The sequence below is a fragment of the Drosophila sulfurigaster genome, unplaced genomic scaffold, assembly GCF_023558435.1.
Source record: "Drosophila sulfurigaster albostrigata strain 15112-1811.04 unplaced genomic scaffold, ASM2355843v2 contig_233_pilon, whole genome shotgun sequence".
In the NCBI taxonomy this organism is placed as follows: Eukaryota; Metazoa; Arthropoda; class Insecta; order Diptera; family Drosophilidae; genus Drosophila; species Drosophila sulfurigaster.
The window spans coordinates 70,001-82,760 of record NW_026909666.1 but is presented as its reverse complement, the minus strand read 5'-3'; the positions used below and the strand labels follow the sequence as shown (position 1 = coordinate 82,760).

The following is a 12,760-nucleotide window of genomic DNA, read 5'->3' as shown; positions in this document are numbered from 1 at the left end:
TAAAACTTCATTATTTTTAACTTTTTAATCATATTGCCTTCTATATGATTATTTTCATATATTATTTATATATGACTTATGCCGGCAAGACTCACTCCATATACATAGTCATATATATTTCACTTGTGAAATTTTTCTCATATGACATGCCTGCTCGACATCACCACCCCTATATAGGTTTTGTGACACGTTTTCTACAACCAGCTCATTTTACTAAGGTCTACCATCTAATGTATCTTTATGTTGCACTAATTTAATAATACAACAGCAAAACTTCATTATTTTTAACTTGTATAATCATATTGCCTTCTATATGATTATTTTCATATATTATTTATATATGACTTATGCCGGCAAGACTCACTCCATATACATAGTCATATATATTTCACTTGTGAAATTTTTCTCATATGACATGCCTGCCCGACCTCACCACCCCTATAGAGGTTTTGTGACACGTTTTCTGCAATGCTTTTATTTTATTTAGTATTACCATCTAACGTATCTTTTTGTTGCACTAATTTAATAATACAACAGTAAAACTTCATTATTTTTAACTTTTTAATCATATTGCCTTCTATATGATTATTTTCATATATTATTTATATATGACTTATGCCGGCAAGACTCACTCCATATACATAGTCATATATATTTCACTTGTGAAATTTTTCTCATATGACATGCCTGCTCGACATCACCACCCCTATATAGGTTTTGTGACACGTTTTCTACAACCAGCTCATTTTACTAAGGTCTACCATCTAATGTATCTTTATGTTGCACTAATTTAATAATACAACAGCAAAACTTCATTATTTTTAACTTGTATAATCATATTGCCTTCTATATGATTATTTTCATATATTATTTATATATGACTTATGCCGGCAAGACTCACTCCATATACATAGTCATATATATTTCACTTGTGAAATTTTTCTCATATGACATGCCTGCCCGACCTCACCACCCCTATAGAGGTTTTGTGACACGTTTTCTGCAATGCTTTTATTTTATTTAGTATTACCATCTAACGTATCTTTTTGTTGCACTAATTTAATAATACAACATTAAAACTTCATTATTTTTAACTTTTTAATCATATTGCCTTCTATATGATTATTTTCATATATTATTTATATATGACATGCCGGCAAGACTCACTCCATATACATAGTCATATATATTTCACTTGTGAAATTTTTCTCATATGACATGCCTGCCCGACCTCACCACCCCTATATAGGTTTTGTGACACGTTTTCTACAACCAGCTCATTTTACTAAGGTCTACCATCAAATGTATCTTTATGTTGCACTAATTTAATAATGCAACAGTAAAACTTCATTATTTTTAACTTTTTTAATCATATTGCCTTCTATATGATTGTTTTCATATATTATTTATATATGACATGCCGGCAAGACTCACTCCATATACATAGTCATATATATTTCACTTGTGAAATTTTTCTCATATGACATGCCTGCCCGACCTCACCACCCCTATATAGGTTTTGTGACACGTTTTCTACAACCAGCTCATTTTACTAAGGTCTACCATCAAATGTATCTTTATGTTGCACTAATTTAATAATGCAACAGTAAAACTTCATTATTTTTAACTTTTTTAATCATATTGCCTTCTATATGATTGTTTTCATATATTATTTATATATGACATGCCGGCAAGACTCACTCCATATACATAGTCATATATATTTCACTTGTGAAATTTTTCTCATATGACATGCCTGCTCGACATCACCACCCCTATATAGGTTTTGTGACACGTTTTCTACAACCAGCTCATTTTACTAAGGTCCACCACCTAATGTATCTTTATGTGGCACTAATTTAATAATACAACAGCAAAACTTCATTATATTATCATCAATAATTTGTATTAAATACAAGTACAATCGTAAATTGTTTAACATTGTTTAAAATTTTTGTCAAAGTTGAAATGATATGTCAGTTCAATAAAAAATTCACCAAGTCCAAAAAATGTTTTCTCAAGTTTAACTCGAATTCTTATCTTAGTATATTAATAAACTGTATTAAATGCTATTTAAAAGTTTTTCATTCAATTTTCACATGTTGAAATTTTTGCCAATGTTGAACTCATATCTCGGTAGAACCTCATATCATATGGCTGCAGTTCAATAAAAATTCACCAAGTCCAAAAAATTTTTTCTCAAGTTAAATTCAAAATCTTATCTCATTATATTAATAAACTGTTAAAATGCTATTTAAAAAGTTTTTCTTCATTTTCATGTTGAAATTTTTGTCTCTCATATCTCGGTAGAACCTCATATCATATGGCTGCAGTTCAATAAAAATTCACCAAGTCCAAAAAATTTTTTCTCAAGTTAAATTCAAAATCTTATCTCATTATATTAATAAACTGTATAAAATGCTATTTAAAAAGTTTTTCATTCAATTTTCACATGTTGAAATTTTTTGTCAATGTTGCTCATATCTCGGTAGAACCTCATATCATATGGCTGCAGTTCAATAAAAATTCACCAAGTCCAAAAAATTTTTTCTCAAGTTAAATTCAAAATCTTATCTCATTATATTAATAAACTGTATAACATGCTGCTATTTATATGGCTGCAAAGTTTTTCATTCAATTTTCACATGTTGAAATTTTTGTCAATGTTGAACTCATATCTCGGTAGAACCTCATATCATATGGCTGCAGTTCAATAAAAATTCACCAAGTCCAAAAAATTTTTTCTCAAGTTAAATTCAAAATCTTATCTCATTATATTAATAAACTGTATAAAATGCTATTTGAAAAGTTTTTCTTCAATTTTCATATGTTGAAATTTTTGTCATATTTCGCTAGAACCTCATATCATATGGCTGCAGTTCAATAAAAATTCACCAAGTCCAAAAAATTTTTTCTCAAGTTAAATTCAAAATCTTATCTCATTATATTAATAAACTGTATAAAATGCTATTTAAAAGTTTTTCATTCAATTTTCACATGTTGAAATTTTTTGTCAATGTTGAACTCATATCTCGGTAGAACCTCATATCATATGGCTGCAGTTCAATAAAAATTCACCAAGTCCAAAAAATTTTTCTCAAGTTAAATTCAAAATCTTATCTCATTATATTAATAAACTGTATAAAATGCTATTTAAAAAGTTTTTCATTCAATTTTCACATGTTGAAATTTTTGTCAATGTTGAACTCATATCTCGGTAGAACCTCATATCATATGGCTGCAGTTCAATAAAAATTCACCAAGTCCAAAAAATTTTTTCTCAAGTTAAATTCAAAATCTTATCTCATTATATTAATAAACTGTATAAAATGCTATTTAAAAGTTTTTATTCAATTTTGACATGTTGAAATTTTTTGTCAATGTTGAACTCATATCTCGGTAGAACCTCATATCATATGGCTGCAGTTCAATAAAAATTCACCAAGTCCAAAAAATTTTTTCTCAAGTTAAATTCAAAATCTTATCTCATTATATTAATAAACTGTATAAAATGCTATTTAAAAAGTTTTTCATTCAATTTTCACAAAAAAATTTTTGTCAATGTTGAACTCATATCTCGGTAGAACCTCATATCATATGGCTGCAGTTCAATAAAAATTCACCAAGTCCAAAAAATTTTTCTCAAGTTTTAATTCATTCACATGTTGAAATTTTTCTCAAGTTAAATTCAAAATCTCTCATTATATTAATAAACTGTATAACATGCTATTTAAAAAGTTTTTCATTCAATTTTCACATGTTGAAATTTTTGTCAATGTTGAACTCATATCTCGGTAGAACCTCATATCATATGGCTGCAGTTCAATAAAAATTCACCAAGTCCAAAAAATTTTTTCTCAAGTTAAATTCAAAATCTTATCTCATTATATTAATAAACTGTATAACATGCTATTTAAAAAGTTTTTTATTCTATTTTGACATGTTGAAATTTTTTGTCAATGTTGAACTCATATCTCGGTAGAACCTCATATCATTTGGCTGCAGTTCAATAAAAATTCACCAAGTCCAAAAAATTTTTCTCAAGTTAAATTCAAAATCTTATCTCATTATATTAATAAACTGTATAAAATGCTATTTGAAAAGTTTTTTCTTCAATTTTCATATGTTGAAATTTTTTGTCATATTTCGCTAGAACCTCATATCATATGGCTGCAGTTCAATAAAAAATTCACCAAGTCCAAAAAATTTTTCTCAAGTTAAATTCAAAATCTTATCTCATTATATTAATAAACTGTATAAAATGCTATTTAAAAGTTTTTCATTCAATTTTCACATGTTGAAATTTTTTGTCAATGTTGAACTCATATCTCGGTAGAACCTCATATCATATGGCTGCAGTTCAATAAAAAATTCACCAAGTCCAAAAAATTTTTTCTCAAGTTAAATTCAAAATCTTATCTCATTATATTAATAAACTGTATAACATGCTATTTAAAAGTTTTTATTCTATTTTGACATGTTGAAATTTTTTGTCAATGTTGAACTCATATCTCGGTAGAACCTCATATCATTTGGCTGCAGTTCAATAAAAAATTCACCAAGTCCAAAAAATTTTTCTCAAGTTAAATTCAAAATCATATCTCATTATATTAATAAACAGTATAAAATGCTATTTAAAAAGTTTTTCATTCAATTTTCATATGTTGAAATTTTTTGTCAAAATTGAACTTATAAGTTTTTTCGCCACTAATATGATGCCGTCCTTTTGCTACCAAATAAATATGTATAACTAACACATACTAAATAAATGCATATTTAAAATATGCAAGTATTTTGTACACATAGATATACTATGCATATTCTTAATTTTCGCCACTAATATGATGGCGTCCTTTTGCTACCAAATAAATATATATTACCAACGCATAATAAATAAATGCATATTTAAAATACGCAAGTATTTTGTAAACAAATTTTCGCCACTAATATGATGGCGTCCTTTTGGCTACCAAATAAATATATATTACCAACGCATAATAAATAAATGCATATTTAAAATATGCAAGTATTTTGTAACATAGATATACTATGCATATTCTTAATTTTCGCCACTAATATGATGGCGTCCTTTTGGCTACCAAATAAATATATATTACCAACGCATAATAAATAAATGCATATTTAAAATATGCAAGTATTTTGTACACATAGATATACTATGCATATTCTTAATTTTCGCCACTAATATGATGGCGTCATTTTGCTACCAAATAAATATATATTACCAACGCATAATAAATAAATGCATATTTAAAATACGCAAGTATTTTGTAAACAAATTTTCGCCACTAATATGATGGCGTCCTTTTGGCTACCAAATAAATATATATTACCAACGCATAATAAATAAATGCATATTTAAAATATGCAAGTATTTTGTAAACAAATTTTCGCCACTAATATGATGGCGTCCTTTTGGCTACCAAATAAATATATATTACCAACGCATAATAAATAAATGCATATTTAAAATATGCAAGTATTTTGTACACATAGATATACTATGCATATTTTTAATCTTCGCCACTAATATGATGGCGTCCTTTTGGCTACCAAATAAATATATATAATTAACGCATACTAAATAAATGCATATTTAAAATATACAAGTATATTTTGTACACATTGATATATTATTTATTTATATATATAATATATTCATATATTATATAAATATTCTTCTTATATGCGTAATTGTATAACATAATTATGCATACAATTTTGCATATTTATATATATAAACATATATACGTTTCCATATATACATCATACATATAATATTTTTTTATATATGCCTTAAACATATATATTTTATCGAATCGTCAAGCAAAGGATAAGCTTCAGTGGATCGCAGTATGGCAGCTGCTCAACCACTTACAACACCTTGCCTGTTATAAAAGTCGTTTACAATTGATTCAAGGCTTTGTCATTGTATTAAATAATGTTTTAATATATAACTAGCGCGGCACCAGGTGATCGAAGATCCTCCCAATTTACTATGTTATATGTAACATTGGCATCACATCCATCGTCGTCTATTAAATGAATAATAAACTTTTAATGGTTTAGAAGCCATACAATGCAAATTGCCCCTTATTTATCATTGCAGTCCAGCACGGATACGACCTTAGAGGCGTTCAGGCATAATCCAACGGACGTAGCGTCATACCACTGTTCGCTCGAACAAGTATTGTGCCATTGGTCCGTACCTGCGGTTCCTCTCGTACTACGCAGGAATGCTGTCGCAACAACGTTTTGTCATTAGTAGGGTAAAACTAACCTGTCTCACGACGGTCTAAACCCAGCTCACGTTCCCTTGCATGGGTGAACAATCCAACGCTTGGTGAATTTTGCTTCACAATGATAGGAAGAGCCGACATCGAAGGATCAAAAAGCGACGTCGCTATGAACGCTTGGCCGCCACAAGCCAGTTATCCCTATGGTAACTTTTCTGACACCTCTTGTTAAAAACTCTTTAAACCAAAAGGATCGATAGGCCGAGCTTTTGCTGTCCCTGTGTGTACTGAACACCGAGATCAAGTCAGCATTTGCCCTTTTGCTCTATGTGTGGTTTCTGTCCGCACTGAGCTGGCCTTGGGACACCTCCGTTATTATTTGAGAGATGTACCGCCCCAGTCAAACTCCCTACCTGGCAATGTCCTTGAATTGGATCATACCTGAGTAATTGGAGTTATACCAAATTTTTAATTTGAGAATACATAAATGCACTCTCTCATTAATGAATTTGTTTGCGATTATATAACAAACTCGTGATACTTTGATCAAGAAGCTTGCATCAAAACCCAATACCATAAGATATAATAAATATATCCGTATAATGGCTAGGAAATGATACACGTTCCATTTAATCAAGTAAGTAAGGAAACAATAAGAGTAGTGGTATTTCATTGTCGATACTAAACCGAAATTTAATATCTCCCACTTATTCTACACCTCTTATGTCTCCTTACACTGCCAGATTAGAGTCAAGCTCAAAAGGGTCTTCTTTCCCCGCTAATTATTCCAAGCCCGTTCCTTGGCTGTGGTTTCGCTAGATAGTAGATAGGGACAGTAGGAATCTCGTTAATCCATTCATGCGCGTCACTAATTAGATGACGAGGCATTTGGCTAATTTTTCACTAATTAGATGACGAGGCATTTGGCTATTTTTTTGTAGGAAATGAATTTGCCCACACAACAATGCCATATAAGGATGGCACGTCATATGACTGTTTTCCCTTTACTTTGTACACAATAGATGTTGGCCAGTGTAGTTGACTTTCAATGAGGAAAGTAAACCTCGGTGCTAACCCACTCCTTGGCGATATCCAGTATGGAACATGAACGTCTTAAAGCCGCAGACTCCGCCATCTACCACCCTGGTACTGATAATATTGCTATCACCAGCGTTAAGGACTCCCAGTGCTCTCAGTCGTTTTACCGACCGATAGCTCCAGATGCCCCTCCAGTTTAGCGTAGCAGAAACGATTTTAATGTCCTCATGTGCCTGATAATCCCGAACCAGAGCCGTTCGTACGTCCTGTCTGTCGTAGATCTCAACCTTACTCTGATGAGCTTGGTCAAGATCAAGTCCGTCAGTCACTACCTGAGCGTCGATCACTATCGTGTGATCTGGTCGGAAACCCACCAGGTCCGGCTTATATATCCTGTTCTCTCCTGCAGACTTGGTTCAGCAATGACAGAGTAGCCTCTCGTCTCAAGTCCCCGCTTGAGATAATTAGCTACACTGTTGTGTCTAGCCACCCGCCTCCCATGCGTACGATGACACTTCTGCAGAATGTGGTTTAGTGATTCGGGAGCATCACATCCTGCACGACACTGCCTCTCCAATTCGTGCCTTCCCCTCGTGGTACGAGACCGCGTGGGTAGGGCATTTATCCGCAGTTTGATCCCATTCAAATAAGCTTTTCCAGTTAACAAACGCGTGGGTGCGACAACCCACCCGTGTTGCGGAGCATAACGCCCTGCTTCACGGAGACCGCTACCATCAACAGAGGAGTGCAACCTATCCGCCCAGTACGAGTCGATCAAAAGGCGTGTATCCAGAGCCGCGTCTCCCGATGCCTTGCACCTATCTCGGGCCCTCCGAATTTCCGCACTAAGGAACGAACTGGCTGTCTCGGATTGCTCGAGGTGGGGCCATTTTATGTTCGTTAACCTCTGTATGCGCAGCATTGGAGCTGTCCTTCGAACTGAGGGAACACCGAGACCCCCACTTGTGTGGGGGGCATGGAAGAATGCTACTGACACATCCATAGGAAGATCTAACCATTTCCTTACGACCGACCGTACCAGTCTGTCACACTTTCTCAAAACGCCTATTGCCACACTACCAAGGGTTAGCTTGTGATATAGCTGTGGAATGAGGACAGTTCTGAGGGCGAATAACTTCTGCTGTGGCTTCAGGGGGGGACCGCGATATGATATCCAATCTGGGACCAATGTCCTCAGTCGGATTGTAGCGGGCCCTCCCGTCCGCAGTGAACTGGATGCCAAGATACTTCCATTCCTCAGAACGCTTCAAGCTTGGACACTTGCGCGAACCTACACAAAAGCTCCGTGATTCGATCACAGTACACTTCTGCTTCGGTTGCCCCTTGACACTAACAGTAAAACACTTATTAGCGTTTAGGGTCAGCCCAACGGACGCCAAAAAGGAGACCGTGGTATCCAATAATGCCTGAAGGCCCTTCGGTGTGGAAGCAAACAACACCAGATCGTCTGCGAACGCTGCAGCGTTTGTTTTGGCATTTCCGACACTGACACCAATCTCGTCCGGTAGAGACCTGAGCAACCGGTCGATGACCAAGTTGAACATATGTGGAGACAAAGGGTCACCCTGCTTCACACCTCTAGCAGGGACGAATTCCTCTGATCTCCAGCCTTTACCATTGAGACTAGTGCCACCTCCCAAGTACAAGCTACGTACGTAGTCAACAAAACCCGTTGGTGCACCATACGCGGATAGGGTGTCAATTACCGCTGCGTGAGACACAGAGTCAAACGCTTTGCTGACATCAAGTGTCGCGATATAACACGACGCATGACGTCTATGGTGGTCCCTCAGGATTAAGTCAACTATTGTCGCGTTATCGGCGCAACCGTCAGTAGGAAGAAACCCCCGCTGACGCGGATCCCAATCGACTGATGAGGCCAATCGAGATGCCAAGATGGCATTGAGTTGTCTAACTATGACAGAAGGCACCGATATCGGACGGAAGTCTTCTGGTCGGGATGCTCTTACCGTCTTCGGGATGAAAACGGTTCGAGCCATTCGGAAGAGTGTGGGTAGTTTGCCGCACCAGAGAATAAGGTTCATTATGCGAAGCATAACACCACTGGGAATACTCCTGGCAGTTCTTGGAGATATTCCGTCCGGTCCGGGAGAAGAATTCAATGGCACTTGATGCAATTGCAGGTCCCTAGACGTAATAGGTGACCATACCCCCTCAAGCAAGTGTCCCATATGGGGCACGGTGCTATTGCAAGAGGAAAGGCTCTGCTGTGTCATGACTTCTCTCCAGTATGGTTCCATAATCTCTTGGTTTGGCATTACCGACTCGTCGGGTCCTGCTAGCAGGGATCCGATGCATCGACCTTTATGTTTGTCCCAGTTGCGCTGAACCCTAGCGAACTGCTGCCTTCTATTTTGTCTCCTATTGCGAGGCTCAGGAAAGACTCTCGCCGAAACCGGACCTTCGTTTCGATTCGGAAAAATTTCCAGGAGATAGTTAGACAAACACTGGAGAGTTGCTTCTTTGCCCGAAGTCTGCGCTCCATCAATGATAGATTGCAGAACCTCGACTCTCCACGATCGATTACATCCCACAGGGCCGAAGCCCCGCAGTATCCGCATGAGGACGTCGTCCGAATGTATCGATGGTGTGATTGGAACCGACTCTGACATTGAAGAAGAAGACTCAAGCCCACTTATACTAGGGCGGCGCGTAATGGTTTGTGGTTCATTAATTTCGGGGATAAGAGCCGCTTGCCCTCTTAGCTGCTCGATTTTTGCCTTATAATTATCCCTCTGTCGACACTTTTTAATAGCATCGACACTGCGTTCTGGAAAATGCAACGCCAGCTTTTTATTAATGAACCTCTCGCCATTTGCTATGAGCTCAAGTTCCTTCCTCGCCATCATGGCCAATTCTTCCTCACACCACCTGGTTTTCACGTCAACACGCGTACGAAGCTCATCAAGCCTGTCTTTGTGCTGACGCGACATGTGGACACCTAAACCGGTCTTTGTTCCAAAAGATCGGCCGCATTCCACACATAGATGTCCAACAACTGGATTAGCATCTACGTTCCTTCCCTGATGGGCTCCTACGGATGCCGTAGGAGAATTCACTGAATAACTTTCAGCTATCCGAGGCATGTTATTAGAGTTTGCACCATCAGTTTTTCAGGACCATCGGGGTGGTAACCCAATGGCCCCTTTCGCCGCTCATATTCGCTGCTGCCGAAACTACATCGGTCCAGCACCCGGAGGACACCACGAGGAGGCCACATTTTAGTGGGGCACATGTTGCCTATGAGTCGACTTGATCTGACTAACGAAGGACGGTAGCCCATTTGCCATTGCTGAGAAATGAACCATTATTCCCCTTCTGCAGACCCATTGATCCTCCTTAAGAGAGTCATAGTTACTCCCGCCGTTGACCCGCGCTTACTTGAATTTCTTCACTTTGACATTCAGAGCACTGGGCAGAAATCACATTGTGTCAACACCCGCTAGGGCCATCACAATGCTTTGTTTTAATTAGACAGTCGGATTCCCCAAGTCCGTGCCAGTTCTGAATTGATTGTTAATTGATAATCGTTATAATTTAAAAGAACTAACTGGTTGCCCAACTAGTATTCTTAAAATTTTAGCAAGAAAGTTCCACAATTGGCTACGTAACTAAACTATCCGGGGAACAAGAAACTACCATAAATGATAGAAACTCTATTTACCCAGAACGAGCACATAAACCATGTTATTGTTTCCCAATCAAGCCCGACTATCTCAATCTTCAGAGCCAATCCTTATCCCGAAGTTACGGATCTAATTTGCCGACTTCCCTTACCTACATTATTCTATCGACTAGAGACTCTTCACCTTGGAGACCAGCTGCGGATATTGGTACGGCCTGTTGAGAAGTTTGCGTGTCCCCACCATAAATTTTCAAGGTCCGAGGAGAAAATATCGACACAACAGTATATGTCATGCTCTTCTAGCCCATCTACCATATCTCTCTGCGAAAGACTTCCATGGTAGTACGGCTATAAAACAGAAAAGAAAACTCTTCCGATATCTCTCGACGGCTTCTTTATGGTCGTTCCTGTTGCCAGGATGAGCACGAGGCCCATATTTAATAACAAACGGATACTCAACAGGTTACGGAATTGGAACCGTATTCCCTTTCGTTCAAAATTATTCAAGTTTTTTAATTATGACAAAATTTAAATTTTAGTTACTTTTTTTTACTTGAAAATTTTCGGCTTTCGCCTTGAACTTAGGACCGACTAACTCGTGATCAACCACTGTTCACACGAAACCCTTCTCCACTTCAGTCCTCCAAGGTCTCATTCGATTATTTGCTACTACCACCAAGATCTGTACCAATGACGGCTCCATGCAGGCTTACGCCAAACACTTCTAAGCACACCATTGTACCTTCCTACTCACTAAAGTTTCAAAATTTATATTACAAGTAATATAAATCATCTACTTTAGCGGTAATGTATAGGTATACAACTTAAGCGCCATCCATTTTAAGGGCTAGTTGCTTCGGCAGGTGAGTTGTTACACACTCCTTAGCGGATTTCGACTTCCATGATCACCGTCCTGCTGTTTTAAGCAACCAACGCCTTTCATGGTTTCTGAATGAGTTGTTAATTTGGGCACCGTAACATTACGTTTGGTTCATCCCACAGCGCCAGTTCTGCTTACCAAAAGTGGCCCACTGGGCACATTATATCATAACCTTAAACTTCATATCAAGAAAGTTAAGGTTCTTACCCATTTAAAGTTTGAGAATAGGTTAAGATCGTTTCGACCCTAAGGCCTCTAATCATTCGCTTTACCAGATAAGATTATTTTATACAACAGTTAAATGCACCAGCTATCCTGAGGGAAACTTCGGAAGGAACCAGCTACTAGATGGTTCGATTGGTCTTTCGCCCTATACTCAATTCTGACAATCGATTTGCACGTCAGAACTGTTTCGGTCTTCCATCAGGGTTTCCCTGACTTCAACCTGATCAAGTATAGTTCACCATCTTTCGGGTCACAGCATATATGCTCAAGGTACGTTCCAGTTAGAGGCATAAATAATATAAATATTATTATACATAACTATATAGAACGCCCCGGGATTGCGTTAATTAACTATAAATAGTTAAAAAACTAATCCCAATAATAGTCAAGTTAATTACGCTATTAGGTTTATATCCCAATAACTTGCACATATGTTAGACTCCTTGGTCCGTGTTTCAAGACGGGTCCCGAAGGTATCCTGAATCTTTCGCATTGTTAATCATACAAGTGCTTATAATAAACATAAAAATCAATGATAATCATGCCATTATATAATTCCGAAAAATTAACGCACTGTACTCATATAATCTATCAGCACTTTATCAAATTTTTGAAATTTATTTTATGTTAAAATGCAAGCACTCTAATTTAAATAAACTCTTATCAAAATTGTTTGATAAATTCCATACATGC

At 36.6% G+C, this 12,760-nt stretch overlaps 1 pseudogene; it reads right to left on the bottom strand.

Annotated features, from left to right (window-relative positions):
- Positions 1 to 5,835: 5,835 nt before the first annotated feature.
- LOC133849714 (large subunit ribosomal RNA) overlaps positions 5,836 to 12,760 on the bottom strand; it is a 7,473-nt pseudogene continuing 548 nt past the window's right edge.